We start from the raw sequence: 19,958 nt of genomic DNA, 5'->3' as shown, positions 1-19,958 counted from the left end.
TCTTGCAGAGTTTCGTTGTGCCCTCTAGGCTTCAGGGTATCTAAATCATCTTGAGGTTCTGCTCTGGGATCCTTTTGGTCTTGCAGAGACAGGTTGTCACTTACATTTACACCCAACTCACCTTGTGCTTCAGAATCATCGACCTGATCACCATGCAGGTCAACAGGGTCATGTTCCTTGCACGCCAAGGGCTTTGTTTCCATGATGACAAGTTTTCTGCTTTATAACCTTTTGGAGTAGTCACAATATTTGACTTCTTGATGGGCAGTCTGAGTGAAAGTAGAGAAACAAAGAGGGGAAAGGAAAACAGCAGAATCATAAACAGAATTCAACATCCAACATAGCCACACATTTTAAATCCAATGTTTTAGTTGCAGATAAAAAAGACTTCCTATAGCACAACCAAGAGAGTGAATCATCAAACTGTCTTAACTGTGACATTTACTTTGGAACAGTGTTGAAATGCTAAGTGCTATATTTTCATTTCTGTTCCCAAACCTTGGTCAACCTTTGGTGGAAAACAACATCTTGATCACATTGTTATTTCAAAGCAAATGTTGAAATATTATAGGGTACAAATACCAAATAAACAAAAGCTTCTCATTTTGACATGTGTTCCTTCTTTCTCATTCTACGTCTAGACCTGTGCTAACCCGATGTTTGCTACCATACTCCTGATCAGTGGTTTGAAAACTTTATATGTCCTACCCCTGATCCTTGGAGGAGCAAGAATGTTATCCATAACCCGATCATCCAATAGCACTTAGAGGGGAAAGTTAAAATCCACATTCATAAGTTTGGGTTTGTGCAAAGAAAGCAAATGCAAAAGAGGGGCCTTGGAAGACTTGAAAAGTATGTTTGTAAGAACGACTCAAGTTAAATGGTCCCAATTAAAAGTTCTAACAAAAGGAAATGTGCCACATTGACTTTCAAAGACAGCTACTAGCTGACAAGGCGAATTGCCAATAATGGTGGAGGAATTTGGCTTGGAGCCTGAGATTTATCTTAATGATAATTAAGTAGAAGGTTTCCCTTTGTTTTTGACGCCTCATTGAATAAGAAACAATGCTCATTCTTTTATTTTTTTGCTGGTTTCTATGGAAACATCTAGTATTCTCTCTAATTATGTCAACAAATGTGCATGTAATGTCAGGATAAAAGACAAGGACCATGTGCAACACCAACAACATATCATGTTTCTCCAATAAAGATTAGAAAGGTTGACAGACTGTTAACAGTCGGAAAGACCAATTATTTTTTTCGGACAGTTAATTAAATATCAGGTCTATTGTATTAACAGCTAAGAGGATCAGCATGATGACCTTCTGGTATCAGGTAGATACTAAATGCTCTTGTTATTGCATTACTGTTTATGACTTTGTGTTTGGCTTTTGCTGTAATGGCCCATCTCTAATCCACTATGCAATGTAAGAAGTTTTCTGCTGAACATACCTTTCTTTTATCAGCTTACAGGCTTGGTAAATGGCTCAGTACCACACACACACTAATAATCAATCTGAAATAAAGCAGGGAACAGTGAAAAGAGGAGTCCAGCCCCTCTAAGATGAAAGACGCAAACTGTTTTTCAATTCAAGTTTGACCTGACTCCAATCCTTTTATACGAACACAAAGATGCAAAAAACTCCTGTTGTCTTAAATTGGGACTGCATTCTGTCAGACTTCCATCTCCCTCAATGTTGATTCATGCCAAGCCACTGTGGCTGGAATCCAGCACTGTGAGCACTAAGAATAATGTAGATCACAGCCCTGCAGATGACGAGTCTCTGATGAATTGTGACAGATTCGGTAGACAGCTAGATAGTTATGGTAGGAGTAAGAATATTTCCCTTTTCATGTACAGGTAGTGGCTGACAGCATGACATGATTGGAGTGCTGTAGAAATTATTATAGTTGAGCATGTAGGTGCAGCAGAAAGAGACGAGAACAGTAAAGGTGAAGCACGTCATGAGAGCTGTGGCAGACTCTGTTTACATTCAACAACAGTTGGTGTGTGAAACCACTCTCAAACAGCCCACCATCACTTTGCTCCACATGGACTGCTTTATACTGTATTGTATTCTTATTCGCAACTGATTTCTTCTGATGTCACACAGAGAGGACATTTAACGGAGCTCTGATGTGATGTCTCTTTACATGGCTGTGTTACATACTTGATTCTGATTAGTCAATGATGGCTATTTTTCCATGGCAGACTGCAGCTGTGGAGAAGGTTGGTTTACATTTAGTGTTAATTATTGTCCAGATTCACCCTTATCCCTTTTGCAACCACTATAACAATATCAATCTGCAGGGCATGAAAAAGACTAAAATACACACACACACACACACACACACACACACACACACACACACACACACACACACACACACACAGTGTGCTGGATAGCCTTGCGGTTATGTCGCGCACCCTGTGCAATATCTAACTCCTAGCTCCATCAGCTAAGTAAATGTTGTGTTGTGTTATTGCTGTTTTAGCTTTGGGCCACAATGTTCACAACAATTATATACAGTAGCTGGTAACTGGTTTTCTTCTATGTTATGTTTCTTCTGTTCACAATTGTGTTTTAGCTGCTTATCAATTAAGCATATTGAGATTATATACATTGTCAGATAAATGTGTCTTATTTTGCATAATGAAAAGGAGAACCCACATTCTGCCTACAACAGCTCAAACAGTGGCATACTAACCTGTTAGTATAGCATACGTTGTGAGTGTGAGTAGTAATTAATTATGCACATGCCTGTTTCCGACACTGTCACTATACTGTACCAGCATTGCAGATTCTGACCCTGAGCATGATTATAATGGCTGCTCTATATGGTTTAGCCGATTCTGTGGCAGCTCTTTAGTGAGGGCTCAGCATGTGCTATTGACTCAATGAAATGTATCCTGGCTGCTGCCTGACTGGTTGATTTCTCATGGGACATGAGTGGGGAGGAGAACGGGATAGTTGGCACAGTTATTACTGAGTCAAAAGGAGACCAAACCTCAGCTTACTAATTGAGTTTATACCTTTAAAGTCACAGAGAATAACAGGAGAAGGCTGTGTTTATATCACAATAGTACTTTGGTCCAGCTCTGTCAACATATGATGTATAATACATTACATGTTGACAGCCTCAGCCTCATGCAGTTCATAATAGTAGCATAATATGTCACTCATTTGTTGAGTGTTCAACTTCAGGTTTTATTGTGAAATAGAGCATGAACACGAGTCTTTGTCGCAGTGAGAAGGGGACTGCTGTAACAGTTCACACTTTCAGAAGAAATCTTTTGAAAATCTCAGCTTAAACAGTTTTTTATACACGTTCTTGTGAAAATCCGGCTGAAAACAAACAAGCTTAAATCATTAATACAATGATCCTTCAGCACTACAGTCGTTAGGCAATCTGCTCATTTACATAGCGATGTGTGTGCTCATGTACTCTGAACTGTGATTGTAATGTCTTCCAAAAGCTAAAGGCATCGCATATTTAATTTGACATGTAGGCCTATTGTTTCATTTTTGAAGAAAGTTTGCATACATTTCCAAAAACTCTCTCATTGAGTAAGAAGGGTTGCGAGAGATTGCAGATTAAAAGCCCATTACATAACAGACTTATGTTTTGCTCATTATCTACAAAGGGGCTCACTTTATATCAAAAGAACTGGAACATCATGATCATCATTAAAAATACATTTGTGTCCGCCCTTACAAATAAACGCGCCCCCCTTTTTAAGGTCAGCGGTGTCCTGAGGTACTTTTAGATCTGAGGGCATTTGTCAAAAATGCAAATGAATTTAAATAAATTCAGCCAACCTCATCCCTAATTAGATAAATTCTGTTGCTCTCTAATAGTTGCTGACATTGTTCTGTGCACATTTTACAGTCACTTGCTTTGATATGCTTTAGTCATTGTGGAAAAAAGTTACACCAGGGAAAGCTCTGCCAGCTCTGCTCTTTAGAAGCATTTCTACAGTCCTTTTGTTTGCTTTGAATAAAATTGTTGTGTTCAAGAATTTCCGATTAAAAACCACAATACGTTCCCTTTCCCATAATTGTTTAATAATGATAATAATACATTTTATTTATAACGCACCTTACATTTAAAAGAAAATCTCAAAGTGCTCCAGTCCCATAAAAACTATAGTAAAGAGTTAGACAATTAAAATCAGGCAGAGTTAAAAACCTAAGCATAAAACAAGATTTAGAAACAGTGGTTATATTGACAGGGTTTGTTTTTTGTTTGAAATGTCTTAACATGTTCAACAAAAGCAGAGTTAACTACACTGAACAAAACTATGCAGTTGTACATACCTGTTGGAAATATGCTTTAAAGTTGCCCTCCAAATGTCTGGCTCACATAGCTGAGGAAAAAAAAAACGGTTTACTTTACTTTTCTTTTACTTAATGGTCACAAAAAGCACAGTACTCTGCACAGAACAAACTGCCTGTGTTTCCTCCGGGTGATCACTAACACCCTCAGTTAAATCTCCTTTCTGCACGCCCACATTTTGCAATCCACTCTCACTCTAGAAAACATTCACTAATTAAATGTTTTTAATTATGTGTGCATGCCTGTGAGCCTGGATGAACATGTGTACATGCACAAACACATGTCATGGAGGATTTTGTTTTTGGTTTGAAAATGTATGGTGATAAAAAAAATTATGACACATGCATGTGTATGGAGAATGTCCCATGAGGGGTAAGGGAATGATTATATCACTGCACTTTCTTATTTCGACCTAAATCTTTAACAAAAAATACAACATGTGCTTTTATTAGAGATTTAATGTTTCGACTTTTACCATCAGGGGAATGTCCAGACCTCTGTGACTGGTTTGATCCAACAGAGGCACTGACCTATGTCGGGCTAGCATAAACTAGGCTGCACAAAAAGACATTTCAAACATTTGTTAACCATTTCTTTCTCCAAGATTACACAATGATTCCATTCTTACATTGCAATGTGTTGTATGTGTGTGTAACAACCTATAAGTCACACATATTTCATTTTTTATTAACACTGAAAAAGTCACAAAAAATACTTCAACCAACGTGCATTATTTAAACACCACAAAAGCTATTGTAGAGTTTTGCAAAACAGCAATGTAGTTGGAAAAAATTGCACAACCTCTCAATGGGTATAATTCAGTTCATGAGGGGGCCCCTGGGTTTGCCAATCAGAGTTCAGGGGTTGCCATGTCAACCAAGCAGCAACCTCTGGTGTTGAGAACAATTGAAGGCAGGGATGATGATTTTCGAAAAAATTAGCATGATTTTGAAATTAGCATTCCCTCTGTGCTCCGTCTTCAGCCACCCCCTCCCCTCTGTGCTCCCTCAAAAGCCCCGCCCCTCACCTATATGCACAAGCGCCATTGCTTTAGGAGTGTGACTCAGCTCATGCTTTGAGTGTGTACTCGAGCATGCATGGGGTAGAGAAGGAGCAGGGAGAGAGGGAGATGTGTGATTGGTTCATCAGATTGGTACCTCATGTCAGACATTGGTCAAAGTTTTCTCAGGCTTACAGCTGCTACAGACAGTTTTTCTTTGTTGCTTTTTCAGAGCACATGAGTTAATAGTGTCTGTCAGGACCTGAAGATGAATTCGACCAAAATATAATCTTTTCCTTTTCAAGACTGATTGAAAGAAGCGTGTAGTCACAGAGACTTTAATACGGGCTAGGATGTCACTCCACGCCACACTGTGGATACGCCCTGCTGAACATGACTGATGTCAATGATCAAACACATCTTAATGAATTCAGTAAATGTATCAAGATTTACACCTCTGTTATAGATACATTCATTTATTTCATAATACTTTCATCAAGTTAAAGGACTTTTCTGTTAAAAGACAAAATCAAACTTCATATATTTGCCCAAGAGATACATTTAAACAAATAAAACCCATCATGCAATTGGCAGCATCCATGTTTTTAATTATCATGCTTATCATGCAGTATTGAAAAAGTAAAGACTGTTAGTAGAATACATAACAAATCCAAAAATATTAAATATGTTATATATATAATAGCTGTCTCTTATATTTCACATACTGATGAACTTTCTAAGAGTCCTTCATGCCTTCACTTCTCCCATATTCTTCACCATCTAAACTGTTTCTGCTGGTACAGTGGGTCTGCTCTCGGTCTCTTCTGGACAAAGCTCCTTGGAAGGATCCATCACAACAGGTGGAGGCATCTGATAACACTTGACCTGAGCCCTGAACTCCTCCATCTCCAGCTGCTCCACCTGCTTCCTCCTGCTCAGCAGGTACAAGTCCTCAGATACTCTTCTCTTTGACCTCACAATCCACCGCATCACGATACAGTCCGGGCAGGAAGTAAAGAGGAGAGACCCTGCGAGGTCGAAGCGATTACCCACGTCGAAGGTGAAGGTGCTGCCTTCGAAGGAGACGTTGTAGAGCAGGGACCGACATTGATCCCCAAAGCGGTTGATTTGGGTATAAGAGACGGTTGATGTTTCACTGGAGTTGGCAAAGTACATTGTGATGCTGTCTCTGAGCCTCAGAGCGTCCATGGATGATGAGTGGTTGATACTTCCTGCAACCAAAGCCCATTTTCCCTCCAAATGACCAGGCTCCAGCAGCTCCAAAGGCTTTATCAAGTTCTCACAGACCGGAACTGAGTGGCTCACAGACACCAAAAAGAGGAGGAACAAAGCAAACATCTTTTACTGATTCTGTTTGGATCTAGTACCCTCCTTTAAATCTGCAGTCGCTGAGATGTTTTCTCCTCGAGAGTAGATCAGTGTTTGGAGACATCGCTTGTTTTATACTCTGGATTGCTTTTTAAATAAAAAAATTCCATTCTTTCGACACAGTGCAGGATCATTCCTGCTTATCAGAAAGTGGACTCTGTGATTGTGTAATGAAGGAAAGTTTGATGAAGTAGCGGTGTTTGTTGGTTTATTTATCGTCTACGTAGATATGTTCTCTCTCCTCCTCTCCTGTCGCTCTGCAGGTCGGTGATCTCCTTACTGCAGCTGGTGATTAAGCTCACCTGATGCCAACTATTGTAGCAAACAAAGCAAAGGGGAGAGCAGATGCCAGTGGATCATGCAGCGATCGTGTGGAAGCAAAAACTGAACTTACTTGGAGTGGAGGGAAGGTGTAGTCGTGGTTTCTCTTGTTAATTAGAGTTTTATGCCTTTAAATTTGTCTATTTGGCATCTGTTTTGTTATTTGTTTGATAGAAGGTTGTTTTCAATTAAATTGTTCATCCACTTGAAGTTTTAAATAAATAATTTTTTTGTTTTTCTAAATCCCCTTTAATTTTTGTTCATTCTCGATTTCCAGGGACAGGATAATTAAAGAAAACACACGTCTTATGAGGGTTTTTAAAACTAATTTCTAAATTGTTATTATTTTCTAACAAAATTAATCTGGATAAAGTCAAAAGTCAAAGTCATCTTTATTGTCAGTTTTTTGCCAAATATACCAGAAATAAATACTCACTCTCCGAACCTTTTTTACCTGCTCTTTAAAAATATGAAATAACAAAGAGCAAGGTCTTTTTAGCTCCTTTTTGTGAGGCGTCTGGAGATAACACGTGATTTTTCACAAGTGTATAAAGATGTCTTTATAAAATCTGCAAGGTGATCATCGTCATATCTGTGTCTTTAGCCAGTTTTTGTACTGTATTATGAAAGAACAAACTAAAAATCCTTGAGCAGGATTATTTCTGCAGAAATGCATGTTATGAGCTTTATTTGCCATTTGTACCTTTGCTTGTTTGTCATGGAAATAATCTTGCGTTGTAACACACAGTAAAGCTTAGCTCCCTCTGAATGTTGTTAATGAATGCTGTGGTTTACTGAACGATGTTGAAGGTGGTGATATTTGGTGTTGTAAGTGTGTGTGTGTTGATGCTATCTGCAGAAAAAGAGAAGGAACACATTTGATGCCCCTTTTTGAAAACCGTTGAGCAAATCCAACTGATATTTCAAATGGCATGCATGCATTGGAAGCATTTCATGTCAATTCAAAGAGATCTCCCATAAAAAAATAAATAAAATAAACTTATGCTTGTTGGAGTAAAAGCAATCAAAGGTTGTGGTTTCAAATACAATGTTTGTTTATTGTCCTGTTAAAATAAATCACAAGCTCATTCTTGCTTTCTTTTTCACATGTTTTATTGTGGGGTTCAAAACATACAAGCTCTAAGCTCAAGTGATTTATTCTTCTCCCTGCACCTGTCAGAACAGGGATCAAATTATGGATCATTTTCTGTGAACATCATGTGTTTTGACATGTGCAGAACAAATACAAATTAAATTTATAGGATACATTCCATTAAACTTCAAACTTGTCTTCATTGTTATGAACCAAACTCAATAATTAAAGTATTTCCTTAACATTTGTTTATTCTCACAAGGCAGCAAATGATATTTTATAATAATCTCATGGGAGCATGTATCCTTCGCTACAGTCCTTAGGCCTGACTTTCAGCTGCTGGTTGGTCGGCGGGCCGGTCTGGACACAGTTCTTTGGTGGGATCCATCATCACAGGTGGAAGACTTTTCACACACTCTGACTGAGCCCTGAACTCCTCCATCTCTGTCTGCTCGATCTCTCTCCTCCTACTGAACAGGTAGATGTTGCGGAGTTTTCCTGAATCGACGAAGCGCATCAGCAGGCAGTCCGGACAGGACGTGTACATGAAGGTAACGGTCAAGTTCGAGCGCCGGGAGGTGTAGCTGCTGCCCTCCAGTGTGAAGTTGGAGGCAAAATATTTACATCCGTCTTCGAAACGAAACAGACGATCCATTAAAATACTGGAGGTATCGCTGGCATTGGAGAACTTCAGCACTGCGCTGAGTCTAGTTTTGTACCTCTCAACGTAAACAGGATCCATCAGACTGCCTGCAACCAAAGCCCACCCGCCCTCCAAATGATGAAGGTCCACTTGATCCAGAGGCCGGACCAGGTCATCGCAGCTCAGAGGAGCTGAACAGCTCACAGACACCAAGCAGAGGAGAGCGATGGCACACACAGCAAAATACATGATGTATTCTCTGAAGGTACTCACTGGGATCAGTCTGTCTGTCACACTGCTGGGTTACACAGATACTGCAGGCAGAGACGAGTTCTGGCTGTGTTTATTAAGTTGTTACAGAAACATTTCTTGTTTCACAATTCACAAAACTACAGAGCGCAGAGTCCTCTTTTCACCTGTTTACTCTGTGTTTTCCAAGTATTCAATATTTGAGTTCTCTGGAACTTCTTTTGGCCAACACTGTGTGCACACTGAGAACATCTAATCCATTGCATTTTTCTATTTACTTCTCCCTAATGTTATATTAAGCTAGTCAATAATTAAATACTTATAGCAAGGGGAGTCTTTCTAATGCCTATGAAGGACTTTAAACACAACATTTGATTGGAGCTGATGCCAGCTGTCACTGGGCCAGAGGTCCGGTACACCCTGAACAAGTCATGTGTCAATCACAGTGCTGACATGGAGAGACAAACAACCAGTCACTCTCACAAACACGCCGCCGGGTAGTGAGAGTCACCAATCAAACCAAAGAGGCATGTTGGCCGATGCATATAAACAAGAAGCACCATCCTCGCCATCACCTCCACGGCACCTGACGAGCAAGCTTAGCATGTTCTGTTCAGTTTAAATCGAAGCTTGCTCGTCTGGTGCAGACTGCCATGAAGGTGATGGGCAAAAACTGTCAATCAAATCAGATCCAGACTGATGTTTTGTCAGGCTGTGTGCAAAAGTGTGACGGTGTTCCTATATGTTTTTATTTGTTCTTACCTTTGATACCTTTCTCTCTCTTGTTGGGTTTTTGCATTTCTTGTGCAACATTGGTTATGTGCATATGTGTTGTGTTGTCTTGTATTGGTATGTGCCTTTCTGTTTCAGCTTTTTTTTTAAATGTACATTTTATTTAGTTTTTTTTTAATATTACAAGAGAAATCAAAGACAACAGTTTGCGACAAGACAAAACAACAAAAAATTAAAGGCAATAAAATAAAATTAAAAAGTGCCTGCCAGGTGACCCCCAGACTGTCAGAACCCCACTTTGAAAAGCATTCAAAAGATTAATGACTCTTTGTTACTCATTTGTGCTGTGTACACCAGCTAAAAGGAGCCAAATCACAAATAAGTAAAACAAAATGCACAGGTGAAAATGAAGTATTTCCATTAAAGCTGAAAATCCAATGTTGTATCAAAATTAATTTTATTGCCAAGAACATTTACAGGTGTATTGGTGCAAAGAGAATAAACAAGGCTAAACTAACAAGTACTTTCATAAAATAAAATTTGAGAAGCAATTAGCAATATGTAAAAGCAACCATACCCCTGATTATGTGAGTGTGAAAATAAAACAATATTCTGTGCACAGTCTGGAGCTAATGCCGGGATTTAGATAGAACGTGTTACTTGAACAGAACTAAACTGCTTCACGTTTATAACATAATTTGATTTCATGTTTTAATGTCAAAATTGATATGATCAGCTCTTATTTGAAAGCAGTGACGGGTCAGAATATTTACTCTCTGTTGGAACAAACATTGTGTCAATATTTAATTGGATCTGAAATGTACAGTTTTGCGACACTGTCCCATCCATGCCAGAGGACAGAGTCCTTTCTCCATCTGTGGATTCTTGGATTGTGAAAAAACAGATTAAGGTCCACTGTGTGTTGGTCATGCACAGCTTCAAGTCATTTTAAGCATTAATATAGCAGATATAAAAAATAATCATCTTTTGTGCAGAAGATAATAACATGCACACACAATAGGATTATGATGATAATGATAATAATAGCTTGGATTTATAAAGCGCCTTTCAAAAAACCTACAAACAATAGCACAAAACAGGGTCGTAATAGAAGACAAGAAGAGAGAAATAAAACACAAACAAAGAAGAGAAAATAACAAAACACAAACAAATGAAGGAAAAAGAAGTGGGTGCTGGGGAAGTGTTAACTGAGGCTGAATGCTTTAGTTAACAGGTGATGTTGGAGGAGGTTTTTGGAGATGTGCAGAGATGCAGCAGAGTGGATTTCAGCTGGGAAAGTGTCCGAGACAGTGGATGGCTGAGGCACTGAAACTTCTGTCACCAAAGGAGCGCAGTTTGGTGTGGAGGTGGGAGAGCAGGCCTGTGGCTGAGTGCTGCAGCTGACCGGACGGGGTGTTAGAATGGAGGAGGTCGGTGAGATACGGTGAGGCTTGAGCAAGTTAGAGAGTTATAGGTGAGCAGTAGGAAGTGAGATGTTTTTTATTTATATTACATTACAAGTTATTACAACTCTAATTTGAGCTTTTTGGGACTTCAGTGGCTCCTTATGAAACTGTTAACGTTTTTGTTACTCTTACAAATGTGCTTGCATCTATTCTGTATTAACAATTTAAAATATTTTCCCGTAATCTGAACAGAGTTGTATCTGTTACCTAAGATATATTTAAACAGTTGAAATCAACACAAAAACTAAGTTGTGTCTTCTAAAATCATTTGTTATTTCACACACACTCTCTCAAGCCTCATGTCCCTCTCTTTGCTCCTCAGCTGGTACGCCAGCTGTCTGCTCTGGACAGAGCTCCTTGGTGGGATCCATCACGAGAGGTGGAGGCATCTTCATACACTCCACCTGAGCTCTGAACTCCTCCAGCTCCTCCTGGCCCACCTCCCTCCTCCTGCTCATCAGGTAGAAGTTCATTGTGTTGTAATGAGGTGACGTCACGTTCATTGTCATCACAACACAGTCTGGACACGATGTGTTGAAAAAGGTCGCCGTCATGGTAATATCCAAAATCTGTAACTTCAGGAGGTTCCTTTCTTTGGAGACTTTTCGAGTATCATACCGACACAGGCCTTTATATGGGTTTGCTTGGGTGTATGAGGAGTTGTAGAAGTCGATAGCCACACTGTCTTTTTCTTTCAGGGAGTTCACGAATATAGGATCCTTCATACTGCCAGCAACTAAAGCCCATCGTCCCTCCAAACGTGCAGGATCCAGCTCCTCCAGAGGCCGGAGCAGGTCCTCGCAGAGCGGAGGAGCTGACCTGCTCACAGACATCAAACAGAGAAGAGCGATTACAGACAGAGCAAACATGCCCGTGTGCGTGTGTTGTCTTGTATTCGGGATGAATATCAGCTGGAGTCTGAAGGCCCTTGATAGAGGCTTCACTTAGTTGGTTAGAAAACGCCCGGTTCTAAAGTGTTACTCTCATATCGCCCTTTGGAGTGCGTGATTGTGAAATGAGACATGATGTCACATTGTGGGCTGCTCATTGTTTACTTTGGCTGGATGTAGTCACATGAGGTTCTTCAAATAAAGTGGGAGAGTAAAGTTATCATTCAATCAAAATGTGTACAATTACTTTCCCTTATGGTCGTCACATTTAATGCACACGCACACTTAAAAAAAATCATGTTACCTAACACAATGTGAATAAATACAAGAATGAGTGGAGTAAAAAGATAGACAGTTCACTCTGTTATATTCATTTAAAGAGACCCGACATCTATCCGCCATAAGCAATACACACTGGAGACTGTGTTGGGCGTGGAAATCGGGACACATGAGATGCAGCGAGAAAGCGATAGAGGCAAACAGAAAGTATAACAACAAACAAGAACAAATGTTGCAGAAACTTCCAAAAAAAAAAGTCTGATGCAGTTCTTGTAATGATGAAACGAGACACCATGCTACGCTGGGGGCTGTTGATTTTTTCGCTCTGGATCTGTTACGATTTCCAAATCAGTTGTCTTAAACTGGACTCAACAGCAGGGCCGACAGAGAGAAGTAAAGGGGAGAAGGTGATTTATTACACAAACATTGAAATAAAGCACTGAAGGCTCTTATATACTGTGGCCGGGTGAGGTAAAGCAGATGGAGAGAGGCTGGGAGGTGTAGTTGAGGCACTGGAGCGCAGTGGTGAAAGGCCCTGGCAAGGGGAAAAAATACAAAACAAACAAATCCAAGGAAAATTCACAAACTAGTTGTGAAGACAATCTTACAACATGAAATTCACAAGAGTTGAGCCAACAAAACCACCTGAAGAGCAGAAACTATCCAGCAGCATAGAAGAGTTTGACCACGGCTTTTAACAAGCCACTGATGAGGGGGAAATGAGTTGCAGGTGTGTGTGTGTGTGTGTGTGTGTGTGTGCGTGCGTGCGTGTGTGTGTGTGTGTGTGTGTGTGTGTGTGTGTGTGTGTGTGTGTGTGCACCCGGAGCTCTAGCATGAGGAAGCTGCGCCCAGCCTCTGAAAACACAAAGAGCCACAAGAGCAGCACGGGGAAAAAAACACAGTACAAAAAAACCCATTTCAAAACAAGCACATGATCGTTCTAATCTATTGAAACTTGTGAGGTTTATGGTCTGTTGGTGATCCAAAGAAGTGGGACCTTTGTTTGATTTATATGATTTAGATGGTATTTCTTCACTAAATGGTGACAATCAATAAGTTGTCATTGAATGGAAAATTTGATGTGTTAATTGCTCCTTTTTATTTTATATGTTAGATTTATACTTTAATAATTCCAGAGGATGAATCCAGGTTTACCCTCTCTTACTGGGAATCATGCTCCTTACACACAAAAGCCCAAAATACACAACCTGAGGACATGCATTGATGGAGAGATGTCAGAGTGAGAAGAGTGCACACAAGGGGGCGCCACTGAGCACTTCGAATTTTGACACTTTACTCAAGAAGTGAACTGACACCTGTCCAGGATACAGAGCCCTTTTTTTCCCATTGGTTGGATCATACTGGGAGTTACACTGGTGTCTCTCAGGTCTGCACGGACTGATGTACTACAAATGGGATGAGCTACGAATTGTGAGAAAAAAAAAGGAAATAATGAAATTGGCAAAACATGTCTGTAATGTGTCATCACTGATCACTAGTTTATTGTGATGCAGTTCTTTTAAATTTCTTTTTTCTTTAAAGAAACATTGTGGTGCTTTCAATGCCACATAAAGAATCAGAAGACGAAAGAAGAACAGACAGAACTTTTAGATCTGATACATTTTATTCACAGTCACAAAGCCGTGTCAATCAGCAGCTCTCCCGTCACACGATGATCCGTATCACTCTGATATACACTTTCTGATCACCTTACTTCCTCACTTTAAAGTTCTTGATTTCCACTTTTGGACTATTCATGGTTCACAGGTCATTTCCTAATCAACGTGTGTCACAGGTCAACAGGTCATCTTTTAATTCTACACTCAACAAAAATATAAACGCAACACTTTTGTTTTTGCTCCCATTTGTCATGAGATGGACTCAAAGATCTAAAATTCATTCCAGATACACAATATTACCATTTCTCTCAAACATTGTTCACAAATCTGTCTAAATGTGTGATAGTGAGCACTTTTGCTTTGCTGAGATAATCCATCCCACCTCACAGGTGTGCCACATCAAGATGCTCATCAGACACCATGATTAGTGCACAGGTGTACCTTATACTGCCCACAATAAAAGGCCACTCTGAAATGTGCAGTTTTGTCTCACAGCAAAATGCCACAGATGGCGCAAGCATTGAGGGAGCGTGCAATTGGCATGCTGACAGCAGGAATGTCAACCAGATCTGTTGCTCGGGCATTGAATGTTCATTTCTCCACCATAAGCCGTCTCCAAAGGCGTTTCAGAGAATATGGCAGTACATCCAACCGGCCTCACAACCGCAGACCACGTGTAACCACACCAGCCCAGGACCTCCACATCCAGCAGGTTCACCTCCAAGATCGTCTGAGACCAGCTACTCAGACAGCTGCTGAAACAATTGGTTTGCATAACCAAAGAATTTCTGCACAAACTGTCAGAAACCGTCTCAGGGAAGCTCAACTGCATGCTCGTCGTCCTCACCGGGGTCTTAACCTGACTCCAGATCGTCGCCGTAACAGACTTGAGTGGGCAAATGCTCACATTCGATGGCGTCTGGCACGTTGGAGAGGTGTTCTCTTCACGGATGAATCTCGGTTTACATTGTTCAGGGCAGATGGCAGACAGCGTGTGTGGCGTCGTGTGGGTGAGCGCTTTGCTGATGTCAATGTTGTGGATCGAGTGGCCCATGGTGGTGGTGGGGTTATGGTATGGGCAGGCATCTGTTATGGACGAAGAACACAGGTGCATTTTATTGATGGCATTTTGAATGCACAGAGATACCGTGATGAGATCCTGAGGCCCATTGTTGTGCCATACATCCATGAACATCACCTCATGTTTCAGCAAGATAATGCACGGCCCCATGTTGCAAGGATCTGTACACAATTCTTGGAAGCTGAAAATGTCCCAGTTCTTGCATGGCCAGCATACTCACCGGACATGTCACCCATTGAGCATGTTTGGGATGTGCTTGACCGGCGTATACGACAGCGCGTACCAGTTCCCACTAATATCCAGCAACTTCGCACAGCCATTGAAGAGGAGTGGACCAACATTCCACAGGCCACAATTGACAATCTGATAAACTCTATGCGAAGAAGATGTGTTGCACTGCATGAGGCAAATGGTGGTCACACCAGATACTGACTGGTTCTGAGTCCCCAGACCCTCAATAAAGCAAAAACTGCACATTTCAGGGTGGCCTTTTATTGTGGACAGTCTAAGGTACACCTATGCACTAATCATGGTGTCTGATGAGCATCTTGATGTGGCACACCTGTGAGGTGGGATGGATTGTCTCAGCAAAGCAAAAGTGCTCACTATCACACATTTAGACAGATTTATGAACAATGTTTGAGAGAAATGGTAATATTGTGTATCTGGAATGAATTTTAGATCTTTGAGTCCATCTCATGACAAATGGGAGCAAAAACAAAAGTGTTGCGTTTATATTTTTGTTGAGTATACATGAAGATCAGCAGCTCATTTGAGGAAATAACATGACTGATTAATAAGAGCACAGTCAGAGTTTATGGTCATGTTTACTTAGTCAATGACAAGGTGTGCCAAGATGACAAATACCATAAGATTACTTTTTATAACAGATGTCCTATCAAATGTGAAAAGGTCAGATTGAGATTTAATAACACAATAACAACACAAAGTCTCTTGAGCCTCTGATCTCCTCAGCGCTTCTTTCTAGCAGTGTTAGAGTGGACAAAGTTCCTCGTTGGGATCCATCACATGAGGTTCAGGCATGTTCAGACAATTCACCAGAGCGATGAACTCCTGCAGCTCCTTCTGCTCCACCTCCCTTCTTTTGCTGAACAGGGCCAGTGCTTCGGATTTGAAATAAGGAGATTCAACATTGAAGGTCAGCACCATGCAGTCCGGACATGATGTGTAGAAGATTCTCCCGCTGAACATAAATGTCTGCCCTGCTCCAGATTTGTAGTTTGAGCCTTCCACCGTGACCCTGTATGAGTCGTATACACACACAGAGCCGATGAGATTTACCCGAGAGAAAGTGGAGTTGTAGAAGTTGAGAGCTATGCTTCTGCTCATCTCAATAGGTGTTTCAGATTTGAAACTTTCGGCAACCATAATCCATCTGCCCTCATAGTCACGGGGATCTAAACTTGTCGGAGGTCTGAACGCATCTTTACAATTCAGAGAAGCTGAGTGACTCACAGACACCAAGGAGAGAAGAGCGAGGGAGCAAACAGCCAACATCTCTCTGTACGTTGAAATCATAATGACTGTAGAAAACAAAGCACAGCTGCCTCAGGGGTACAAGGAGACATGCTGGTCAGGCTTTATAGTCCCACCAAAGCTTCAGTTTCACAACACACAGAGCAGAGTCCACACGTGTTCTCTTTGACACCCAATCACGTGTTATAATTAATAGAGTTCACAGAAACTCAATCATTGTAAAAAGCAATAAAGCTTTGTGAGATAACGACTAAAAGCTCAAACGACCAGAATACTGTTTATATTATCACGAAAAACAGCACTGGTGTCTGTAGTTTTAAGTTTCATAGTCTCTATTTTTACAAAAAGGTTCCTATTATTGTTTTTTTTTGTTTTAAAAAAAACCCCCCGTAAACACCAAAAATCAACCTCTGAGAGTGTTCAGGTGATGCTGTAAAAGTTCAGTGAATCTTAGAGGTAAATCAATATGTATCTTCATACCTTGTAGATTCAAATAAAAACTCCTGATGACTTTCCTGAGTGTTTTGGTTGTTTTAAGGTCACATCTGTCGGGTTCTTATCTTATGTCTTTATTGTCCCAGAGGTGAAATTTGGTTTGCGTTTGAGGTTTAAGGTTCATCGTCAATCAAAGAAAGTTGGGACTTCCCTGAACTTTTGTCTACAGTGTTGAGATCGTACGTTTTTCCTTTGTTAATCCCAAAGAAATCTGAGTTTACCCTCTGTTGTTTATAGACACGTTACCTGAACACATAGGTCTGAAATACTGTACATACATGCACAAAACAAGTGCTATTGATGTCCATTGATAGAGAGACGTCAGAGCGAGAGGGATGCACACAGGGGGCGCCACTGAGCTGTTAAAGTTTTGGAGCCTTGCTCAAGGGCATCTCAGCCATACTCGAGAAGTGAACTGGCACATCTCCAGAAAACAGAGCAGTTTTTGTCCATTGGTTGGTTCATACTGGGAGGTAAACCGGTGTCTCTCAGGTCTGCACGGACTAATACACTGCAAATGTGATGAGCTATGAATTTTGATGATAAAAATAGTTGTGGAATTTAAAAATAAAAGGAAGGAAAATGATCAGGAATAAAAAATGTCTATGTCATTGTAGCTGATCACTATAACTTTTTATCACTAACAATGTCCATCTGTTTCAAGGTGAGAGAGTCTGGATCATGTGCGTTAATATGCATCACCTCGGACTCCCACTGTGGACCATATTTCTGAATATAAAGCATCGCTGTGGCAACCAGAAGCAGAGACGACCAGCCTAACAGTGTTCATATGATGATACTGTGTGACAGGCAGGCAATCGAAAGTGTTTGATTTCTACCAAAGTTGAAATCTGCTATTTCCTCTAGTTGTGCAACAGAGTTCGAGCTCCACAGAGAAACATTGTGGTGCTTTCAATGCCACATAAAGAATCAGAAGACAAAAGAAGAACAGACAGAACTTGTAGATCTGATACATTTTATTCTCAGTCACAAAGCCGTGTCAATCAGCAGCTCTCCTGTCACACGATGGTCCGTATCACTCTGATATACACTTTCTGATCACCTTACTTCCTCACTTTAAAGTTCTTGATTTCCACTTTTGGACTATTCATGGTTCACAGGTCATTTCCTAATCAACGTGTGTCACAGGTCAACAGGTCATCTTTTAATTCTACATGAAGATCAGCAGCTCATTTGAGGAAATAACATGACTGATTAATAAGAGCACAGTCAGAGTTTATGGTCATGTTTACTTAGTCAACGACAAGGTGTGCCAAGATGACAAATACCATGATATTACTTTTTATAACAGATGTCCTATCAAATGTGAAAAGGTCAGATTGAGATTTAATAACACAATAACAACACAAAGTCTCTTGAGCCTCTGATCTCCTCAGCGCTTCTTTCTAGCAGTGTTAGAGTGGACAAAGTTTCTCGTTGGGATCCATCACATGAGGTTCAGGCATGTTCAGACAATTCACCAGAGCGATGAACTCCTGCAGCTCCTTCTGCTCCACCTCCCTTCTTTTGCTGAACAGGTTCAGTTCTTCGGATTTGAAATTGCCAACCTCAACGTTGAAGGTCAGCACCATGCAGTCCGGACATGATGTGTAGAAGATTCTCCCGCTGAACATAAATGTCTGCCCTGCTCCAGATTTGTAGTTTGAGCCTTCCACCGTGACCCTGTATGAGTCGTATACACACACAGAGCCGATGAGATTTACCCGAGAGAAAGTGGAGTTGTAGAAGTTGAGAGCTATGCTTCTGCTCATCTCAATAGGTGTTTCTCAATATCTGCCCTCATAGTCACGGGGATCTAAACTTGTCGGAGGTCTGAACACATCTTTACAATTCAGAGAAGCTGAGTGACTCACAGACACCAAGGAGAGGAGAGCGAGGGAGCAAACAGCTAACATCTCTCTGTACGTTGAAATCATAATGACTGTAGAAAACAAAGCACAGCTGCCTCAGGGGTACAAGGAGACATGCTGGTCAGGCTTTATAGTCCCACCAAAGCTGCAGTTTCACAACACACAGAGCAGAGTCCACGTGTTATAAAACTCAAATACAACAAAATCTATTAAAATGTTGGAACGATATGCAAAATGTCAACACCAATGAAAAACAATGAAATGAAAATATTCCAAAGACAACAAACCCCTCAATACTGAATATCAATGTGGAAACTCTTTTAGTGTAAAATGATATGCCCATTTTGAAATTGATGCCATGTTTAATACAAATTAGGACAGGGTCATGTTGACCAATCTGTGGTCAACACAACCCGTCATCCCGCACTCTCTGGCAGGTATGCAACGTCAGCATGTTTGTGGAATATTTGTTTCCCTTTTAAGAAGTGGGTTTAATGTGCATTGTACCTTTCGAGAAGGGGGAGGGGCTGATGCCTTTATTTGAGGGACAGGGTGGGAAATAACGTGCCACATGAAGACGCCACAGATCGGATTTGAACCATATTACCCGAGGACTGTAACACCTATTCATAGGGTGCAAGAATCAACCACTAAGCCACTGGTGCCCTGTTATAAGTACCACTTTGAAAACTTAAAAATGACATTGCTCTTTTTAGGCGAGTTAAAATGAGAAGGCTGTGAAGTTCTGTCATTGTGTAATATAAAGTTTCTTAGAAATGGAATCAGGCTACGCAGACACTTTTTACTTCCCTGGTCGAGACCTAAAAAGCATCAAAATGATTACAAATCTTACACACACCTGGAAACATCTGTCATGTTCAAATTAATAACTGTCTTAAATAATCATCTAAACAGCAGAGTGTTTGTTTTTACGAAGCAGTGCTCATGTCCTGGGATGAATCCTGTGCTTGAGGTACAGAAACACTTATCAAGAC

The 19,958-nt window shown here is 40.6% G+C and overlaps 1 long non-coding RNA gene across 1 annotated transcript; it reads right to left on the bottom strand.

The window, feature by feature from the left end:
- Positions 1–10,205: 10,205 nt before the first annotated feature.
- On the bottom strand, positions 10,206–13,079 carry LOC306820447. Its single transcript, XR_013778669.1, has 2 exons — positions 12,858–13,079; positions 10,206–12,050 (listed from the first exon to the last, which is right to left on the bottom strand). It is a non-coding gene; the product is annotated as an uncharacterized lncRNA (long non-coding RNA).
- Between the last annotated feature and the right edge of the window lie 6,879 nt (positions 13,080–19,958).

Source organism: Symphodus melops (genome assembly GCF_947650265.1).
Source record: "Symphodus melops genome assembly, chromosome: 2".
NCBI classification, from domain to species: domain Eukaryota; kingdom Metazoa; phylum Chordata; class Actinopteri; order Labriformes; family Labridae; genus Symphodus; species Symphodus melops.
This window is presented reverse-complemented; position numbering and strand designations above follow the sequence as displayed.